Genomic DNA, 23,386 nt, shown 5'->3' with positions numbered 1-23,386 from the left:
TAACCCTAACTTTCCATGAACTTAATTTAACCTGCAACACTAAGGGTTTTACCACTACTTAAAAGACCTTTCTATTTCATTTTTCTGTTACATATAATAAATTTATTGACTTTCAATAATTAACTGATAAATTTCCAGGCTCTTATCTGATTCAATCCATCTGCCTAAAATTGCCAATTTTAACCAGTTGTAATGTATAACCCAACAACACACACACACACACACACACACACACACACACACACACACATTGTTCTCAAACACTTGGAGAAATGATTAATAATAGGACACTAAGTAAATTGTGATACATTTATGTAAAGAAATAATATCCAGCCAATAAGAAAGGTACTAGAAAGTATAATTTTCCTCAGAGAAATCATTAAGAAATTAAAAATATTGACTGCATTAGTGAAAAAGTATATAAGGTCTTGCAGGAAAAATATTCAAAAATGATATATGTTCACATTTAAACAGTGAATTTCTTGGAGTCATAGAATTTGAGTATTTTTTGTATTTTCTTTCTTATGAGTATATGCATTTTCTAATTTTTCTATAGTAAATATGCATTTTTTATGTAATTAAAAACAGTTATTTGATTAGAAATCTTGTAGTGTGAATTTAACAATATATACTTCCAGAGGGGCTGGTTCTAGGAAGTAGAAATATATGACTGGGCCGAAACCGGTTTGGCTCAGTGGATAGAGCGTCGGCCTGCGGACTCAAGGGTCCCAGGTTCGATTCCGGTCAAGGGCATGTACCTTGGTTGTGGGCACATCCCCAGTAGGGGGTGTCAAGAGGCAGCTGATTGATGTTTCTCTCTCATCGATGTTTCTAACTCTCTATCCCTCTCTCTTCCTCTCTGTAAAAAAAATCAATAAAATATATTTTAAAAATATATATATGACTGGGTAAAATGCTTCTACATGTGATTTCTATTTGAAAAGAGAAAATTGACATTTGAACGGGACTTTTAATTTGTTTAGTTCTCTTATAATTGCTTAGAAAACAGACACATTCTTAATTTAGGAAAAATGACAGAAGCCATTCAGTAAGATTAATTTTCCTATTTTTGGTAAACATCATATATGATCCTACATATGCTAATACCCGCAGAGTGTTCTTTCACCCAAATTTGAGTAAATGTTGCAAACAGCTAATATAGTGGAGGGCTGAAAGCCTTTTTTTTTTCAGATAGCTGAAAATATTCTATATGATGTATAACAAATATCCAAACTCTTTTTCGAAAGTGTTATTTATAATACTAGAGGCCCAGTGCACAAATTTGTGCATGGGTGGGGTCCGGTCAGCCTGGCCTCAATTGGGGCAGATCAGGGCTGGGCCTGTCGGGAGAAGGAGATAGCAGGAGGTTGGCCGGCTGGCCCACCCTGATCTGGGCCCGATCAGGGTTGGGCCAGCTGGGGGGAGGGGCTGTGGGTGATTGGCTGGTGGGAGGTGCCAATCAGAGGCCAGCGGCCTAGGGGAGGGGCCATGGGTGGTTGGCTGGCTGGCCCTGCCCCTGATCAGGGTGGGGGGGCCTATCAGGGGTGAGTCCAGTTGGGGGGAGGGACTGTGGGACAATCAGGGTGGTAGGGGCCCATTGGGGAATGGGGTTGGCTGGGGGAGGGGCTGCAGGAGATTGGCCAGCCATCCCCGCCCCCTATTGGGGTGGAAGAATCCGATCAGGGGCAGGCTGGATGGAGGGGCGGAAGGGGCCGAGGGAGGTTGGCCAGCCAGCCTCACCCCCTGATCTGGCTGGTTGGCTGGCCACAGTGGGTGTCATAGTGACCGGTCGTTTCAGTCATTACGGAGTTAAGGTAGCTGGCTTTTTATATATGTAGATACATTTTATATGAGAGGGGTGATTGGTACAGCATTCATATTTTTCTTTCTAAATATATTTTAAAATTTATTTTAGAAAGAGAAGAAAGAAGAGGGAGAGGAAGAGAAACAGGGATAAGAAAGATAGATTGACTGCCTCGTGCACACCCCCAACTGGGGACAGAGCCTACAACCAGGCATCTGCCCTGACTGGGGAATCTAACTGGCAACCTTTCAGTGTACTGAAGGATGCCCAACCAACTGAGCCACAATGGCCAGGCAGGGTTCATATTTTAATCAAGGATCAAAATCATGTTAATTTGCAGGACTTTTTTCTTCAAATTTGCAATAAGAAGTCATTTTGGAAGCTACATTTTAATATGTTTTTATTGATTTCAGAGAGGAAAGGAGAGGGAGACAGAGGTAGAAACATCAATGATGAGAGATAATCATCAATTGGCTGCCTCCTGCATGCCCCCTGCTGGGCATGTGCCCTGACCTGGAATAGAATCATGATCTCCTGGTTCATAGGTCAAAGCTTGAACACCAAGCCACACTGGTGGGGCTGGAAGCTACATTTTAAACTTTGAAATCAAATTGTTTCTTATTTGGAAGAATACTGTATATGCAATGTTATGTTAAATAAAAAAAATTCTAATTTGGTGCCAAAAACACCTCTCAGATATCTGGCTGAATAAAAATTTTAATAGTGTGAAAATACATGTTCTATTGAGTGTCTTAAATTCATTCTGGGAGTCGCATAATGGTGCTCTTTACCAATTAAACTTGCAAACTGTTGCATGAGATCATTTGGTGAGTTAGAAGATAAATATGGTAAGCTGCAAATAAACTCTATATAGGCAAAATTAGCTTTACTAATAGGAAGATACTAATGAAATATACTTTAAGAACTAAAATTTTCATATGCACACACATTTACAATAAGCAAAAAAAAAATATCTTTTCACTCACCTTTTTTAGTCTGCTGTTCCGAAAAACAAGAGTTTAATTGGAAATGCCTCTAAAATGCAAATGACTAGTAGTATATCTTTTCCTGACAGAGATGGAAGGGCATCAACTGCCTGATGTTTAATAGTAGTGCCTGCAAAAGAGGAAAAGGATGCCAAAATAGCAGACTATCAAAATACTAGTATAGCTATTACTATTATCACTATGTCTACATCTACTACTATTACTACTACAACTACTAGTTACACTACTAATGCTTATTATAATAATGTCTATAAATTGCCATGTGTGTTCCATGTACAAATCATTTCCAATAAATTATCTCATTTAATTTTAATAATAAGTTATAAATGCCATTATTTCCATTTCACAATGAGGAACTCAAAAAGGTTAAATGAATTGCTCCAGGTAACACAACTAACACACAGTATAGCTTATACCTCAAACCCAGGTTCAACATAAAACTACAACCACAGCTTTTTTTTTTTCCATTTTGCAACAAATTTCATAGAGTCTGATAAAGAACTTCTTTGGATATATTAAGATATCATCAATGCCTACCGGGTTCTATAATAATTTAATTTCATCTGAAATATTTTCCTGAACTATTTCTCATTCTGAAGTCCGTTATTTGTAAATAAATAATTATTCATTTACAATAAACAATTTGAGTAACTGTACTCTGTACTCATCATGTTATATGGAGAATTAGGAAAGACCAAGCTTAAAGTACACTTGTGCTAACCCTGGCTAATTTGGCTCAATTGGTTGGATGTTGTTCCATGCACCAAAGGGTTCCCTGTTCAATCTTGGTCAGGGGACATGCCCAGATTGCAGGCTTAATCCCCGATAGGGGATGTGCAGGAGGCAGCTGATGGATGTTCCATTCTCACATCAATGTTTCTCTCTCTCCCTCTCCCTTCTTCTCTCTCTAAGAATCATTTTTTTTTAAAAGTACCCTTGTGTTATAAATAAATTAGGTGCTATTGGGATATAAAAACAAGTGTACATTCTAATTTCAAGAAACTTGTAGCTTAAGACTATTTTTAAAATTTAATAGACAAAATATATACAATTTACTATGTGCCAGACACTATTTTAATTATGTCATAATTTATATAAGAAATAATATTGTTTTATTTTTTATAAAAATAAATTAATTATTAAAAGTAATTAATGCAACTATGTTGCATTTGGTTTCATGTGAATTCCCCAGAATAACTCTAGACACTACATGCTGTTAACAGATATATTTTACAAATAAGGAAACTGGTACATAGAGTGGAAAGTAATTTGCCTATAATAACAAAACTAGTAAGTGATAGGCTGGAAATGAGACTCACTAAGTTTGAATTCATGGTTTTGTGCTTTATCAGGGGGTTATGTTCCTACCCAATGAGTGCTGATTAAGCTGTAATAAATGCCTGTGATGCTCTATGCAAGAGAATGCATGTGAGAATTACAAAATTTCCGCAAACTTAGGAAGACATAGCATGGTAACAAATAGTTAACACAACCTGTTTTACATCTGTTCAAAAGTTAACAAATATTCAGTGGTGTTGGGAAATACAAGTAAAAACAACATCTTTTCCCAACAGCTGTATTATTGAGAAAGCCTTGAGCGGAACGCGATGTTCCTCACAGGCAATCCCAAAGGAATGAATCTCATCCTCTTAGATACCTCAGCAGATACAACCTATTATGTATGTACTAGGGACCTGGTGCATGAAATTTGTGCACTGTGGGGGGGAGTCCCTCAGCCCAGCCTGCCCCCTCTCACAGACTGGGAGCCCTCAGGGGATGTCCTACTGAAGGCTCCCCCGTGGGGAACGGGCTTAAGCTGCAGTCTGGCCTCCCTCTGCGGGAGGCGACCAGGCTGATCAGGGGAAGGCACCAGCCCCATCACCCCACTGCTGCAGCCACTGCCACCTACTGCAGCCACCAAGGTGTTTTCATCAACATGGACCCAGTCCCTTCGCCATGAAAAAATGACAACTTTCTTTAGGCATTTTCAAGATGTCTCTTTCATAGGTTATGAACCTTCTTTCTTTCTTTTTTTTTTTATCCTCACCTGAGGATATGTTTGCATTGGTTTTTAGAGAGTGTGGAAGAGAGAGAGAGAGGGAGAGACAGAGAGAAACATCAGTGTGAGAGGGACACTTTGATTGGTTGCCTCCTGCATGAGCCTGATGTGGGCCCCAGCCAGGGAGGAGCCTGTAACCTAGGTACATGCCCTTCATCAGAATCAAACCCGGACCCTGCAGTCAGCAGGCCGAGGCTCTATCCACTGAGCCAAACTGGCTAGGACAGGATACGACATTTCTTAGCCCCTCCAGCAGTGGACCTTCATTTTTTTCTCTAGGAGTGTGGTGGAAAAAGCCCTAGATCACCTTCTTGGATTCTTATTACCCAAGTTACTAAGAACACTGCAAGTAGCGGCATACAGGGAGCTTAGCCAATGAGTGGTCAGAAAAGGTGTTTATGCTTGAACTGGTTTGGCTCAGTGGATAGAGCATCGGCCTGCAGACTGAAGTGTCCCAGGTTTGATTCCTGTTAAGGGCATGTACCTTGGTTGGGGGCACATCGCCAGTGTGGAGTGTGCAGGAGGCAGCTGATCGGTGTTTCTCTCTCATCGATGTTTCTGACAGTCTATCCCTGTCCCCTCTTCTCTGTAACAACTATGTTTTCTGGCCTTAATCACAATAATCATATTTTCTTCAGTATGATATAACACTTTCCTCATTTCCATCTGAGTTGTCACCAAAGGACCTTTCACATTCATTTTTCTACCGATCTGTTCTGGAAAATATATGTTTTCTCCACAGCTAATTTATCTTTATTATTTTCAAGAAAAATGATTTTAAATATAATAATGTTATATGCAATAAACATTAATATTTCAAGAAAAATGATTTTAAGTATAATAATGTTACATGCAGTAAACATTAATATTTCAAGAAAAATTATTTTAAATATAATATTACATGCAAAAAGAATTAACATTTCAAGAAAAGATTTTAAATATAATATTACCAAAACTGTACTAACATAGTATAATACCACAAAAGTTGTAGGAAATATTAAAAACCTGCAAATAACAGGATTAATTCTTTTCTAAAATATTTTTCCCCCCTCTGGCTCTATTTTGATTCATCAGTTTATGTTGTTCATTATATTCCACAAATGAGTGAGATCATGTGATATTTATCTTTATCTGGCTGGCTTATTTTGCTTAGCATAATGCTCTCCAGTTCCATCCATGCTGTTGCAAATGGTTAAGAGTTCCTTCTTTTTTACAGCAGCGTAGTATTCCACTGTATAAGTGTACCACAGTTTTTTAATCCACTCATCTGCTGATGGGCACTTAGGCTGTTTCCAAATCTTAAGCTATGGTGAACTGTGCTGCTATGAACATAGGGTTGCATATATCCTTTCTGATTTGTGTTTCTGATTTCTTGGGATATATTCCTAGAAGTGGGATCACTGGGTCAAATGGGAGCTCCATTTTTAATTTTTTGAGGAAACTCCATACTGTTTTCCACAGTGGTTGCACCAGTATGCATTCCCACTAGCAGTGCAAAAGGGTCCCTTTTTCTCTACATCCTTGCCAGCACTTGTCATTTTTTGATTTGCTGATGATAGCCATTCTGTCAGGTGTAAAAGGGTACCGCATTGTTGTTTTGATTTGCATCTCTACAATGATTAGCAACTTTGAACATGTTTTCATATATCTCTTGATCTTCTGTAGGTCCTCTTTTGAAAAGTGTCTATTTAAGTCCTTTGCCCATTTTTTGATTGGATTGTTTATCTTACTTTTGTTAAGATATATGAGTACAGTCTTAATTTTTAATACATTTGTGACCTGCTTAGTTGTTCTTTTTTTTAAAATATATTTTATTGATTTTTTACAGAGAGGAAAGGAGAGGGATAGAGAGTTAGAAACGTCGATGAGAGAGAAACATCGATCAGCTGCCTCCTGCACACCCCCCGCTTGGGATGTGCCCACAACCAAGGTACATGCCCTTGACTGGAATCGAACCTGGGACCCTTCAGTCCGCAGGCCGATGATCTATCCACTGAGCTAAACCAGTCAGGGCTGTTTAGTTGTTCTTTACCTATCATCTGCACTCAGTATATCCTACGTTTCTATAATCTGAAGCCCTATGTCTTCCTTTAGTTTATGAAAATTTTATCCTATTATAACTTAACGAGGGGCCCGGTGCACAAAATTTGTGCATGGGGGGTGTCCCTCAGCCCAGCCTGTCCCCTCTCACAGACTGGGAGCCCTCAGGGGATGTCCTACTGATGGCTTAGAAAAGGTGTTTATGCTTGAACTGGTTTGGCTCAGTGGATAGAGCGTCGGCCTACAGACTGAAGTGTCCCAGGTTTGATTCCTGTTAAGGGCATGTACCTTGGTTGGGGGCACATCGCCAGTGGGGAGTGTGCAGGAGGCAGCTGATCGGTGTTTCTCTCTCATCAATGTTTCTGACAGTCTATCCCTGTCCCCTCTTCTCTGTAAAAAATCAATTAAAAAAAAAAAGAAAAGGTGTTTCCTCTGCAGCCCATGCGCAGAGGATCCCCTGCGTTGTGTCCACTGGCTAAGGGCGTGTCTCCGGCCACCGGCAGCACACCCCCAAGCCCGGCAGCCCCTCATTCATTGTGTCTGCAGGCTGGGGGGCGTGGACCCAGGCTGTGATGCGGCAGAATTTCCCGCCCCGCCCTGCAGCCGCTTGCTCTTGGCGCCCCCAGCCACTTGTCCCAGGACCCAGCCCGCTTGGTGCCACCAGCCTCTTGTCCTGGGACACAGTTCTCTTGGCACCCCCCGCCACTCATCCCGGGACCTGGGCCGCTTGGCATGAGCACCCATAGGCCACTCCTGGCCAGGGGCGTTCTGTGATCCCGGCGGCTCAGGGCCTACAAGTGGGCCTATAAGCTCGGAGCGACCTGGGTCCCGAGGATGTTCCTGTGTATGCAAATTACCCCTCCATCTTTGTTGGGTTAATTTGCCTACTCACTACTGATTTGCTGGTGGGTGTTGCAGAGGTACAGTCAATTTGCATATTTTTCTTTTATTAGTATAGATTTTAAATATGGACAAGACCTAGTCCTCAAATAAAAGGACTTGGCACCTTTGGTGCACAGTTTGTTCTAACTTTATCATGATAATTGAGGAGATCCCCTGTGTTGGAATTATCCAGAAGAGAAACAAACTTCTCATTGCAAATTGGAGTATTGCATTTTACAAAGCTGATTCCCGGGCCTTTGAGAAAACATTCCTGAGTTGAGAAACTGGCAAGAAGCTTATTTAATAATTATAAAGATTTATATACATTTAAAAAGATAGATAAATAATTTCTGAAACTAAAAAGATGTCTGCCTGCTGGCTTAGGCTCATTCCTTACTGCCTGCCTGCTCGTTGCTCCTTACTGCTCTGCTTGCTGCTTCTTAGCCCTGCTACAGAGGCTCCCGCCACCGCCGCTGTGCTCACCAGCTGTGGGCCCAGCTTCTGGCTGAGCAGCACTCTCCCTGTGGGAGTGCACTGACCACCAGAGGGCAGGTCCTGCATTGAGCATCTGCCCCCTGCTGGTCAGTGCACATCATAGTGACCGGTAATTCTGGTCGTTCGGCCATAATGGTCACTTAGGCTTTTATTATATAGACTAGAGGCCTGGTGCACAAAATTCATGCATGGGTAGGGTCCCTAGGCCTGGCCAGCGATCAGGGCTGATCTGTGGGGTGACTGATGGGACAATCAGGGGGAGCAGCTTGCTGGCACCCACCTTGGCTGGCCTGGGGCCTGCCGGCTGGGGGCAGCTCCTGCATTGAGTATCTGTCCCCTGGTGGTCAGTGTGTGTCATAGTGACTGGTCGTTCCTCCAGCTGTTCTGCCGTTATATCAATTTACATATTAGGCTTTTATTATATAGGATAGAACAATTTACTGAGATCAAATAAGCTTCTCCTGCCTTTCCTTGGTCATATAAGTGATGATACATATCGTAACATGTTACCAAAACTGATATGTATCTCTGTATAAACTTCTGAATATTGTGGAAATAAAGTTTGAAAAAATAGAGTAGCCATTCCTAATAACAATTCTAATAAAACAGCAGAGGTTAAACTTTTTAGTGATAGCACTGGTGCTGGCATAGAGAGGGCAAAACTTGTCAGTATTATTTAACATTGTACTGAAGCTTTTAGTGAATATGCCATTTTCAAATAAATTATAGATTAAGTAAAGATACAAATATTAGTCTTAAAAGTCAATATAAAAACACACATGCATAAGTTGGGAGAGATAGTAAAGAGATTTCTTAAGCAATATTAGAATTTAGAAGCTTCCTAAATTACATATTCAAAGGGTCAATGGGAGGAAAAGGGGACATATGTAATACTTTCATCAATAAAGATTAAAAAAAAATTAAAACAGTTGTGTGGCAAATGTTATAAATAAAAAACACTGAATTTGTAAAAATATAAATGTAATGCAGATGACAAATATTTAATATCTATAAAAATGAGTCTTAGAGATCCACTAGAAAAAACTTCATTTTATAAAAAAGTTAGCAAATTATATAAATTAAGATATTGTAGATGAAAAAAATCTAAATGGCTAGAAGAACACATGAAAAGATGCCCAAACTGAGTGAATCTACCTAATAAAAGAGTAATATGCTAATTGACCGTACCTTCTTGACACCCACCAGCCAATCAGGAGTCAGTATGCAAATTAACCCAACAAAGATGGCAGGTTAATTTGCATACACAGGCACTAAGTGGCTGGGGGCCGGCATTCTGCACCACCCCAGCCACTCCAGGCCTCTGGGCAGCGTGGGAAGGAGGAACGGAAGCTCTGGCCAGAGCAAAGGCAGTGCTGGCAGACAGGGAAAGGAAGGCCCATTCTTGCATGAATCTTCGTGCATCGGGCTTCTAGTATTCCATAATTATCCCACTGTATGTTTTTGCCTCCTTTGTCAAATATTAATTGACTATAAATGTTTGGGCTCTCTATTCTTTTTTTTTTATTTCTTTTTTTTTTCAATTTTTTTATTAAGGTATTATATGTGTACATATCTTACCATTGCCCTCCCCACACCCCACTCCCATATATGCCCCCACCCCCCAGAGTTTTGCATCCATTGGTTATGCTTATATGCATGCATACAAGTCCTTTGATTGATCTCTTATCTCCCCCACCTCTCCCTAACCTTCCCCTTGTAATTTGACAGTCTGTTTGATGCTTTACTGTCTCTGTATCTATCTTTTTGTTCAAGTTTATAATGTTCTTTATTATCCAAAATGAGTGAGATCATGTGGTATTTTTCTTTCATTGACTGACTTATTTCACTTAACATAATGTTCTCCAATTCCTCCCAGGCTGCTGCAAATGATGAGAATTCCTTCTTTTTTATGGCAGCATAGTATTCCATTGTGTAGATGTACCACAGTTTTCTGATCTAGTCATCTGCTGACGGGCACCTAGGCTGTTTCCAAATCTTAGCTATGGTGAATTGCGCTGCTATGAACATAGGGGTGCATATATCCTTTCTAATTGGTGTTTCTAGTTTCTTTGGATATATTCCCAGGAGTGGGATTACTGGGTCAAATGGGAGTTCCATTTTCAGTTTTTTGAGGAAACTCCATACTGTTCTCCACAGTGGCTGCACCAGTCTGCATTCCCACCAGCAGTGCACGAGGGTTCCTTTTTCTCCGCATCCTCGCCAACACTTGTCGTTTGTTGATTTGTTGATGATAGCCATTCTGACAGGTGTGAGATGGTACCGCATTGTTGTTTTGATTTGCATCTCTCGGATAATTAGTGACGTTGAGCATGTTTTCATGTGTCTCTTGGCCTTCCTTCTGTCTTCTTTTGAAAAGATTCTATTTAGGTCTGTTGCCCATTTTTTTATTGGATCATTTATCTTCCTTTTATTAAGTTGTATAAGCTGCCTGTAGATGTTGGAGATTAAACCTTTATCAGTGATGCTATTTGCAAATATGTTCTCCCATGCAGTGGGCCTTCTTGTTGTTTTGTTGATGGTTTCTTTTGCTGTGAAAAAGCTTTTTATTTTTATGTAGTCCCATTTGTTAATTTTCTCTTTAGCTTCCATTGCCCTAGGGGCAGTGTCAGTGAAGAATTTTTTTTGGCATATGTCTGACATTTTGCTGCCTGTGGATTGCTCTAGTATTTTTATGGTTTCCCGTCTTATGTTTAAGTCCTGTATCCATTTTGAGTTTATTTTTCTGTATGGCGTAAGTTGGTGATCAAGCTTCATTTTTTTGCATGTATCTGTCCAATTTTCCCAACACCATTTATTGAAGAGACTGTCTTTATTCCATTGTATGTTCATGCCTCCTTTGTCAAATATTAATTGAGCATAGTGGTTTGGGTCAATATCTGGATTCTCTATTCTGTTCCATTGATCTATATGTCTGTTCTTGTGCCAGTACTAGGCTGTTTTGAGAACAGTGGCTTTGTAATACAGCTTGAAATCTGGTATTGAGATCCCTCCTACTTTATTCTTCTTTCTCAGGATTGCTGTGGCTATTCGGGGTCTTTTTTTATTCCAGATAAATTTTTGGAGAGTTCTTTCAAGGTCTGTGAAATATGCCGTTGGTATTTTAATGGGGAGTGCATTGAATCTATAGATTGCTTTGGGTAGTATGGACATTTTAATGATGTTGATTCTACCAATCCATGAACATGGTATGTTCTTCCATCTGTTTACGTCTTCCTCTATCTCTTTTTTCAGTGTCCTGTAGTTTTCCGTGTATAGGTCTTTTACCTCCTTAGTTAAGTTTATTCCTAGGTATCTTAATTTTTTTGGTGCGATGGTAAATGGGATTGCCTTTTTAGTCTCTCTGTCTGTAAGTTCACTATTGGTGTAGAGAAAGGCCATAGATTTCTTGGCGTTAATTTTGTATCCTGCTACATTGCCGAATTGATTTATTAAATCTATTAGTTTTTTGACGGAGTCTTTCGGATTTTTTATGTACAATATCATGTCGTCTGCAAATAAAGACAGCTTTACTTGTTCTTTTCCAATTTGGATGCCTTTTATTTCTTCTTCTTGTCTAATTGCAATGGCTAATACTTCCAGTACTATGTCAAACAGGAGTGGTGAGAGTGGGCATCCCTGTCTTGTTCCTGTTCTTAGGGGAAATGTTTTTAGTTTTTGTCCATTGAGTATGATGTTTGCTGTGGGTTTATCATATATAGCTTTTATTATGTTGAGGTATGAGCCATCTATTCCCACCTTGTTGAGAGTTTTTATCAAGAAAGGGTGTTGGATTTTGTCAAATGCTTTTTCTGCATCAATTGATATGACTATGTGATTTTTATCTTTCAATTTGTTTATGTGATGTATCACGTTTATTGATTTGCGGATATTGTACCATCCTTGCATTCCTGGGATAAATCCTACTTGGTCATGGTGTATGATCTTTCTGATGTACTGCTGGAGCCGATTTGCTGGAATTTTGTTGAGGATTTTGGCATCTATGTTCATGAGGGATATTGGTCTGTAATTCTCTTTCATTGTGTTGTCTTTATCTGGTTTTGGTATTAGGGTGATGCTGGCTTCATAGAAGGAGCTTGGAAGTGTTCCTTCCACTTGAATTTTTTGGAATAGTCTGAGGAGGATAGGTTTTAGTTCTTCCTTGAATGTTTGGTAAAACTCTCCTGTGAAGCCATCAGGCCCCGGGCTTTTGTTTGCCGGAAGCTTTTTGATGACTGCTTCAATTTCGTCCATAGTTATTGGCCTATTGAGCTGTTTAGATTCTTCTTGATTGATTTTTGGAAGGTTATATTTTTCTAGGAATATGTCCATTTCCTCCAGATTGTCCAGTTTGTTGGAATAGAGTTGTTCGTAGTATTTTGTAACAATCCTTTGTATCTCAGCGGGGTCTGTTGTTATTTCACCTCTTTCATTTCTGATTTTGTTTATTTGGGTCCTCTCTCTTTGCTTCTTGGTGAGCCTGGCTAGAGGTCCATCAATCTTGTTTATCCTTTCAAAGAACCAGCTCTTGGTTTTGTTGATCTTATGTATTGTTTCTTTGGTCTCTGTGTCATTTATCTCCGCTCTGATCTTTGTTATTTCCTTCCTTCTGGTTACACTGGGCTTTTCTTGCTGCTCTTTTTCTAGCTCTTTGAGTTGTAGGGTTAAGTAATTTATTACCATTGTTTCTTGTTTTTTGCAATAGGCCTGTAGAGCTATGAACTTCCCTCTCAAGACTGCTTTCGCTGTGTCCCATAGATTTTGGATTGTTGTGTTTTCATTGTCATTTGTTGCCATGATGTTTTTTATTTCTTCCTTGATCTCTCTGGTGACCCAGTCCTTGTTTAATAGCATGCTGTTTAGTCTCCATGTGTTTGATTTCTTTGGATTGTATTTATTGTAGTTGATTTCCAGTTTTATGCCACTGTGATCTGAGAAGATGCTTGATATAATTTCTATCTTCTTGAATTTGAAGAGACTTTGCCTGTGACCCAGCATATGGTCTATCTTTGAAAATGACCCATGTGCACTTGAGAAGAATGTATATTCTGTGGCTTTGGGGTGAAATGTTCTGAAGATGTCAATTAATTCCATCTGGTCTAGTGAGTCATTTAGGATTGCTATTTCTTTGCTGATTTTTTGTTTAAAGGATTTGTCCAGTGGTGATAGTGGGGTATTAAAGTCTCCTACTATGATTGTGTTGCTATTAATCTCTCCCTTGATATCCTCCAGGAGTTTTTTTATGTATTTGGGTGCTCCTATATTGGGAGCGTATATGTTTACCAGAATTATTTCTTCTTGTTGGATTTTTCCCTTTAGTATTATGAAGTGGCCTTCCTTATCTCTTGTTATGGCATTTACTTTGAGGTCTATTTTGTCAGATATAAGTATTGCTACCCCAGCTTTTTTTTCATTTCCATTTGCCTGAAAGATATTTTTCCATCCCTTCACTTTCAATCTGTGTGAGTCTCTTGTTCTGAGGTGGGTCTCTTGTAGACAGCATATATATAGGTCGTGTTTTTTTATCCATTCAGCTACTCGATGTCTTTTGATTGGAGCATTTAGTCCGTTTACATTTAAAGTTATTATTGAAAGGTATTTGTTTGCAGTCATATCTATTTTTGTGTCTGTATTCCTTCTTACCTGTTTATTTCTTCTTTTTACAGTATTCCCTTTAGCAATTCTTGCATTGCTGGTTTAGTTGTGATGAACTCCCTGAGGCTTTTTTTGTCTGCAAAGCTCCTGATTTCCCCTTCAATTTTGATTGATAGTCTTGCTGGATATAGTATTCTTGGATTCAGTCCTTTGCTTTGCAACACTTTGTATACCTCCTTCCATTCACTTCTAGCTTGTTGTGTTTCTGATGAGTAATCATTTGACAATCTGATGGGTGTTCCTTTGTAGGTAACTCTCTGTCTCTCTCTTGCCGCCTTTAGGATTCTCTCTTTATCATTTATATTTGCCATTGAAATTATGACATGTCTTGGTGTGGGTCTTTTGGGGTTGATCCTGCTTGGGACTCTCTTTACTTGCGTAACTTTTATCTTTCCCATATCCGGGAAGTTTTCTGTCATTATTTCTTCAAATAGATTTTCTAATCCCTGCTGCTCTTCTTGTCCTTCTGGCAGCCCTATTATATGCATGTTACTTCGTTTCATGTTGTCCCGAAGCTCCCTTAGGCTTTCCCCCTGCTTTTTAATTTTTTTCTCCAATTGCTGTTCAGCTTGAGCTTGTTTCTGTACCTGATCTTCTAACTCACTAATTCGGTCCCCTGCTTCTTGTAATCTACTGTTGAAACTTTCCATGGTGTTTTTGATTGTAGCTATATCACTTTTCATTTCTTCCTGATTCTTGCATAAGTTGTTGATTTTCTCATCCATCCGATGTATAAATTCCATGACCATTACTCTGAACTCCTTTTCGGTCATGTTGCAAGCTTCATTTTCACTAATTTCCTTTCTTGGCGACTCCACATTTTCTTTCCTCTGTGAGTTATTTCGTTTCCCCATTCTGGCTATTACCAGAAAGCTCAAGCTTCTGTTTGCGTGGACCTGGGCCGTGTGCTGTGGGGACTTCGCTCCACCCTAGTTTCACTGAAGTGCTCTGACACTAGGACGTGTGGCTGTCTTTGGTTGGTGGGAACCAGACTTGCCCAGGATCAGTGTCCCCAGTGTTCCGTGTGGTCTCGTGTGCACATTTAGAATCAGGGGCCCTATCTGCACCACACTGTTGGTATGTGCCGAGAATGAGATCCTTAGCATGTGCCAGGAGTCAGAGTTTCCCTGTGTCTGCACCAAGACTCGAGTGTCAAAGTCTCTGTTGCCTTGTGCGGTTTCTCGTTGAGAATCAGGGTCCCTGTGTGTGCACGCACCAACAATTGGGGTCGCTGGCTCTTAGTGTGAATGCGCTGTGAGTCAGGGATCCCAGGCAGCTGTGTCCGGCATGCCAAATTCCCTGAAATGGAGCTGCATCCTGTGTGTGCTCTCTCTACTGAGCCAAACCGGCTAGAGCGCACATTCTTAAAAACCTGAAGGTGAGCCGACTCAGTGCACTCTCCCAAAGTCCCAGAAGGGGGGCGGAGTCCGTCCTGCGCGCCAAATTCCCCAAAGGGAAGCCCCTCTGTGCACGCTCTTAAGAATCTCCGAAGGGGGAGCTGTGACCCGGGAGCCAAATTCCCCCAAATTCCCCGAAGGGGAGCCCTCTGTGCGCACTGACAGATTTCCCCGACGGGGAGCTGCTTCTGTCCCGTGCGCGAGCGCGCGCCAAATTCCCTAAGAGGGAGCGCGTCCCTGGGCAAAGCTCGGCAGCTTGGGCCAGGGGCGGGTCTATCAGTTACTATGGCGCTGTCTGTGCGCGCGCCTGTGAGCAGCTTGGGCGAGGGGCGCGTCTATCAGTTACTATGGCGCTTTCCGCGCGCCTGTGGGCGCTCAGCAGCTTGGGGGAGGGGCGGGTCTATCAGTTACTATGGCGCTATCAGCGCCTGTGAGGAGGATAGGCTCTTTGACTCACGGAAATCTGCCGGGAAGTCTGGATTCTTGTTGTTTGTTTGTCTGAAGCTGTGATAGCAGTTCTCTGTCCCCAGTGGCTGCAGGGTCCTGGTTTGTGTCAGAAGCCAGGATCCGAGTCTCAGGCAGCTCTGTTTCTCAAGATGGCGTGGTCTCTGCGTCCGCACCAGCTGCTGAGAAGTGTCCGCTTTGTGCGCGGGGCTCCGCCGTCTAGGGCTGCCCTGTTCGGGAGCCCCTTGGAAGACCTGCAGAATCTAACTGACCCTATCTCATACACACACACACACCACACACATCTACACTCTCCTCTATGGGTTCCTCACTCACACTCTCTCTCTCCCTACCTTCCTGCTGGTCGCCATCTTTTTCCTCTTCTCCTGGGCTCTCTATTCTATTCCATTGATCTATATGCCTGTTTTTATGCCAGTAGAATGCTGGTTTGATTATTATGGCCTTACAATATCATTTGATATCAAGTAGTGTGATTCCTACAACTTTGTTCCTTCTTAAGATTGTTGTGGTTATTTTGGGTCTTTTGTGGTTCCACATAAATTTTTGGAATATTTTTTCTAGTTCTGTGAAAAAACGCTATTGGTATCTTGATAGGAATTACATTGAATCTATAGATTACTTTGGATAGTATGGACATTTTATTTTTTTTATTTTTTTTTATTTTTTTGGACATTTTAATTATGTTATTGATATGGAATTTTTGGACTGGAACCTGGATTCTTTGTCCACCAGAATAGAAGAAGAATGCATGGACAGAAAGTGGTATAGCAAAGATGGAGATTTATTGAAGAACAAGTACAGACTACCACCTGGAGAAAGGGAAAGAGTCCCACAGAATGGAATCCCAAGTAGGGAGGGGGAAAAGGGTCCCACTGAGTTACTTTCCCTATGGCTTATAAAGGCTGTAGATCCTGGTGTCTTGGTATCCCCTCTGATTAGTCACTATTCCCTTAGACTGGTTGCTATAGTAAGTTGTGGGCTCAAAGGTTGAGCCTCACGTGGGACATGTGAGGTTCTCCCCCATCCTTCCTTATTGTTTTTCTATTCCCTTTGGGCTTTCTTACTCTCCTTCTGGATGAAGGGCTTCCTTCTCTTTATTTTTTAAATACAGATCTTTTGCTGTTTCCAGCTCCTCATTCTATACAAATGTATTTGTTTCAGCTTTCCAGCTCCCCCATTCTATGGAAATATAGCTTCTGCTACTCTGCAGCCCTGTGTTTTCCTTCATGGTCCGCTTAATTTCCAAAATTTCTAAAATTTACTAAACTTGTCCTATCTTACCCCTAAAATTCCTGTTTCATTATTCTGCCTATCCATGAATACAGTATATGCTTCCACTTAGAGATTATTCTTTTAATGTCTTTTTCAGATCCCTAAGCCTAAAAGAGAATAATATTGCAAGAAAAGAGTCAGGATATCCTATATAATAAAGAGGTGATATGCAAATTGACTGTCATGCCCTTGCACAAGATGGCCACCCCCATGTGGTCACAAGATGGCTACCACAAGATAGCCATCAGGGGAGGGCAGTTAGGGGTGACCAGGCCAGCAGGGGAGGGCAGTTGGGGGGGGAAGCAAGCCTGCATGGGAGGGCAGTTTTGGAGGACCAGGCCTGCAGGGGAGGGCAGTTAGGGGCAACCAGGCCAGCACGGGAGAGCAGTTAGGCATCCATCAGGCTGGCAGGGGAGTGGTTATGGAGTGATCAGGATGGCAGTCAGAAGCAGTTAGGGGCAATCAGGCAGGCGAATGGTTGGGAGCCAACAGTCCTGGATTGTGAGAGGGATTTTCGACTGCTGGTTGAGGCCTGATCAGATCGGGCCTAAACAGGCAGTCAGACATCCCCTGAGGGGTCCCATATTGAAGAGGGTGTAGGCTGGGCTCAGGGACACGCCCAACCCCATACATGAATTTCATGCACCGGGCCTCTAGTGTAGACTATAGTCCTGAATCCTCCTTGGTAAAATCCCCTAGGATATTCAGGATATCTGCAATAAAAATTGTTTGTATTATAAATAAATTTTTATTAACCTTTTGCACTCGGATGTTGAGTGTGACTCGACACGGTTAGCATTAAAATAAAGGAATCGAGAAAAAAGCAAGCAAGTGCAAAGGGTTAAGTTAGGACACTGAGATTTTGGATTGGTTATTACAGCTATAATTGCCCTAATATAAAAATAGAATATTCAAGTGGTGTGTTTACATAATAAAACTTTAAACTATGTACATTGACCTAATGTTCAGGCAATAGATATTGAGATACGTTATATCTGAAGCTGGAAACATGGAGATAATATTAGGCCATGGAAGAACATTGGGTAAAACTGTCACCTGGTTTAACATTGAAACATTATGAGGTGCCTAATGAATGTATAGCTTTAGGCTAAGAGTTTGAAAGACTCAGAACATTTGCCTCTTAGTTATTATTAGAACACTACATATTACTGGCTGCCCTTAACAATATATTATGAGAAGAAGATTATCTTGGAAATGAATAGGAAGCTTTGCAAGCTGGAGTAAAAGAATATGTGGAAAATCTAGAAATTTGGGGATTTGCGAAGATAGGAAATACAACTGAGAGATAGATTTTAAAAGGTATTTAGAACTGAGAATGTCTGAGTAGAGAGCTCCAAGGATCTGTCTCTCCAGTAAAGCAATAGTTAAGTTGGCAAAAACTATCAAAGTCAACTTTTTGAGACTCTGGAATCTAATCATTAATCTTGATTTGAAAAAAACAAACAAACAAACCAAAAAACAACTTATAGCACCCAGTGGAGTGCTTTACAAAGAAAAAAGCTACTAAATTTCCGTAAGAGTGTGCAATGCATTTTTGTTTGCTCAACTATCCCCCAATCCCCATGTCAGAGGCAATCATGTGGATAGCAATTCATATGTCTGGTATAGCTTACTGATGCCAGAGCAGAAATATTGAACTTGTTCTAAAGAATTGTAGTTATGCATTTCTGCCTGTGCTGTGCTGCCTTGAAATATCAGTTAATTGGCTTGCCTTTGACAACCCTCCAAATTTTTCAAGGCTGGAGAAGCTTTCTGGAAAGCATATGTTGCAAGCATTTAAAGACATATACTAGCAAAAGCTGACTGGGCAAAGGCCAGCAGATGGGGCAAGCAAAAGACAAAACAAAAAAGCCTAGGATGAAAGAGTCTTGGGAAGGAGATAGGTGGAAAATAAGAGATTTGAAAAGCTCCGCTGTATACTGGGAAATGCAAAAGATAATACATATGCTCGGGGCTACAAGATTTTCATGAAAGAATTTGAGAAGAACCTAATCTTTGAGAAGAACCTAATCTTTTATTGTGGTTGATTGTTAGGGTTCACATAAACATGAATTGAATGCTAAAGTAGAATTTTAAAGTCCTAGATAAGAATAGAAGGAACCAACCTGCAAAGACAAGAAAAATGTTTTAGTTTCATTTTGCTTTCTTTGCTGTTTCTTGAAAAATTCTTACAGGCTCCAGGAGTTTGAAGAAATCTTATAAAATTGCTAGCTGATCACAAAGTGAACAGAAGAGAGAATTAAGTGATCATACATGAAAAAGTATACAATATTTACAACAATAGTTTAGAAAATTCACTAAATAATCAATTATTCCAACAACAAAGAGCATAAGAAATCTCAGGGAAGGGGGAGAATTTGATGTGCAAAATAAAACACCTGAACTGTAATATACAAAGTGCCAAGTTTTTAATAAGAAAGTTTGAAGTATACAAAGAAATAATAAAGTAAGCCCAATTTATAGAAAAATGGGAAAAATGTAATATAAACTGTTTCACAGAAAGTATTGAAAGGAGTTTAAAGACAGGAAAGTCAGTATCAGGGAAAGGGGGTCGATGGGGGAGGAAGACACACATTCACAGTAGACATAGGAATGTTATAAGATAAGGAGAAAAGAAAGAGGTGGGCCCCAGCTGGGCTTTGAACTTTGAAACTGTCGGAAGCTTTTTGATGACTGCTTCAATTTCGTCCATAATTACTGGCCTGTTGAGCTGTTTAGATTCTTCCTGGTTGAGTTTTGGAATGTTATATTTTTCTAGGAATATGTCCATTTCCTCCAGGTTGTCCAATTTGTTGGAATAGAGTTGTTCGTAGTATTTTGTAACAATCCTTTGTATTTCAGTAGGGTCTGTTGTTATTTCACCTCTTTCATTTCTGATTTTGTTTATTTGCGTCCTCTCTCTTTGTTTCTTGGTGAGACTGGCTAGAGGTTCATCAATCTTGTTTATCCTTTCAAAGAACCGGCTCTTGGTTTTGTTGATCTTTTGTATTGTTTCTTTGGTCTCTATGTCATTTATCTCCGCTCTGATCTTTATTATTTCCTTCCTGCTGCTTACACTGGGCTTTTCTTGTTGCCCTCTCTCTAACTCTTTGAGTTTTTGGGTTAGGTAATTTATTACCATTGTTTCTAGTTTTTTGCAGTAGGCTTGTAGAGTTATGAACTTCCCTCTCAGGACTGCTTTCAATGGGTCCCATAGTTTTTGGATTGTTGTGTTTTCATTGTCATTTGTTGCCATGATGTTTTTTATTTCTTCCTTGATGTCTTTGGTAACCCAGTCATTGTTTAATATCATCCTGTTTAGTCTCCATGTGTTTGATTTCTTTGGATTGTTTTTATTGTAGTTAATTTCCAGTTTTATGCCACTGTGATCTGAAAAGATATCTGATATGATTTCTATCTTCTTGAATTTGGAGACACTTTGCCTATGTCCTAACATATGGTCTATCTTTGAAAATGACCCATGTGCACTTGAGAAGAATGTATATTCTGTGGCTTTGGGGTGAAATGTTCTGAAGATGTCGATTAATTCCATCTGGTCTAGTGAGTCATTTAGGATTGATGTTTCTTTGCTGATTTTTTGTTTAGAGGATTTGTCCAATGGTGATAGTGGGGTACTAAAGTCTCCTACTATGATTGTATTGCTGTCAATCTATCCTTTGATATCTTCCAGGAGTTTTTTTATGTTTTGGTGCTCCTGTATTGGGTGCATATATGTTTACCAGAGTTATTTCTTCTTGTTGGATTGTTCCCTTTAGTATTATGAAGTGGCCTTCATTATCTCTTGTTATGTTCTTCACTTTTAGATCTAATTTGTCAGATATAAGTATTGCTACCCCAGCTTTTTTTTCATTTTCATTCGCCTGGAAAACCTTTTTCCATCCCTTCCCTCTCAGTCTGTATCCATCTTTTTTTCTGAGGTGGGTTTCCTGTAGACAGCAAATATATGGGTTTTGTTTTCTTATCCAATCCGTTACCCTGTGTCTTTTGATTGGGGCATTCAATCCATTTACATTTAAAGTTATTATTGATAGGTACTTATTTGTCACCATTGTTATTCTATACCCCTGTGTTCCTTCTTTGCTTCCTATTTCTTTTTTTTTTTTACAGCAGACCCTTTAGCATTTCTTGCACTGCTGGTTTGGTGGTGATAAACTCCCTTAGTCCTTTGTTGTCTGTGAAGCTCCTGATTTCACCTTCAATTTTGATTGATAGCCTTGCTGGGTACAGTATTCTTGGATTGAGACCCTTCCTTTGCATGACTTTGCATATTTCATTCCATTACCTTCTGGCCTGATGAGTTTTTGTTGAGAAATCAGTTGCTAGTCTGATGGGGGTTCCTTTGTATGTAACTTTCTGTCTCTCTCTGGCCACTTTTAAGATTCTTACTTTGTCGTTGGTGTTTGCCAATTTAATTATAATGTGCCTTGGCATTGGTCTTTTGGGGTTCAGTTTGCTTGGGACTCTGTGAGCTTCTTGGATTTGTGTGGGTTTTTTTCTTCCCTATATCAGGGAAGTTTTCTGTCATTATTTCTTCAAGCAGGTTTTCTATTCCTTGCTCAGTTTCCTTTCCTTCTGGTACTCTTATTATTCAGATGTTGTTTTGTTTCATGTTGTCCCAAAGTTCCCTTAGGCTCTCCTCATGCTTTCTAATTTTTTTTTTCTAGAAGCTGTTGTGTTTGGGTAATTTTTTCCAGCTTGTCTTCTAGCTCAGTCTACCCTTGATGCTTTCTATTGGGTTCTTTATAGCAGCGATGTCATTTTTCATTTCTTCTTGGTTCTTCTTCATTTCCTCTTGGTTCTTACTCATATTGTCGGATTTGTCTTCCATTATTTTCAGCCACCTTGTGACCATTTCTCTGAATTCTTTCTCTGATAGGTTGCTTGCCTCTGTTTCGTTTACTTCCTTTTCTGGTGATGCCTGCTTTTCTTTCCTATGGGGGCTGTTTCTTTGTCTCATCATGGTCTCTCTTCTCCCAATGTCTAGTTCTCACTCTCCTGTGTTGATTTAAAGGTACAAAATACAACACAACCAGGTACAACACACAAGGCACTGAACATAATTGCATTCATGATATTAATAACCTCCAATAAAGGTGACCCCCAGAGAAAGACAAATTAGGGGATAGGAAAGAAAGAGGAAGAGTAAAAAGAAAGAACAAAAAAAGGAGTGTGAAAATGAACTTAGGAAAAGAGAAGAAAAAAAAGAAAAGAAAAAACAAGTTAGAGATACCAGAATTATACTAAGAGAGAAAAGGGAAACAAACTATAAATATGTGGAGTAAACTCCAATAGAACAACCACTAACCTCAGCAAATGCCAGCAACACAAACCTGGAGATTAATACAAACTACAACACCAACTAATATCAAGTGAGGCAAGGGAAAACAGAAGTAAAAAAACAAACAAAAGCAAAGCAAACAAAAGTACCAAACAAACAAACAAACAAAAAGAATAAGCAAAACAATCTCATCAAAAAACATAAAAATTCAATCTATTTAACATTCAAGCAAACAACAAAAGGCCAGAGAGAAAAACAATTTTTTTTTAATTTTTATTTTTTAGTTAAGGTAGCGTAGAGAGAGGTGTGTATGGACTTGGAGCAGGGGGTTGGAAATTAGATATATAAGTAGGGTGAAATTTTAGCAGAGGGTAAACCGAAAGAGTAGGGAAAATCTAAAGCCAGAAAGGGTTAAGATAAACAGGAGACCAAAAGGGGAAAGGTTAGGAAGAGAGTGATGGCATAAAGTTAGCGTTGAGATTGGGTAAAATGATGCTAAAGGAAAGATGCAAATAGAATGTAGAACACTAATCCCAAAATAAAACAAAGAGAAAAATCAAATGACACACACAAAAAAGTAAAATAATAGTAATAAAATTATGATTGACAATAAAAATATAATAATTAAAAAGGTGAAAATCAAGTGAGGAAAAAGAAAAAAATTACTTTCTGAAGTAAAATATGCAAAAAATGAAAAAAAAAATAAAACATTAAAATAAAAAAATTTTAAAAAATTAAAATTAAAAATAAGAAGAATAAAATGTGCAGTAGTGGCGGTCATTCACTTCCTCTGTTGTTCTGTTTGGTATGCCTGCTTCCCAGTCCGGGCTGTCTTGCAGTTCCCTTCATTCCATTGCTCCTCAGTGTTGTAAGCCAGTCCTGATTTTTAAGCAGGTGGTGTCTTAATTTCTCGTATTTATTTTTGATTAAACCAGAGACAATTTGTGTTTCAGCCCCTGGGTGGCAGTGTTTCTGGATTGACTTCTGGGCCTCGCTAGCTTTTTTTTTTTTTTT

This window comes from Cnephaeus nilssonii, assembly GCF_951640355.1.
Source record: "Cnephaeus nilssonii genome assembly, chromosome: X".
In the NCBI taxonomy this organism is placed as follows: domain Eukaryota; kingdom Metazoa; phylum Chordata; class Mammalia; order Chiroptera; family Vespertilionidae; genus Cnephaeus; species Cnephaeus nilssonii.
Note: the sequence above shows the minus strand (reverse complement) of the source record.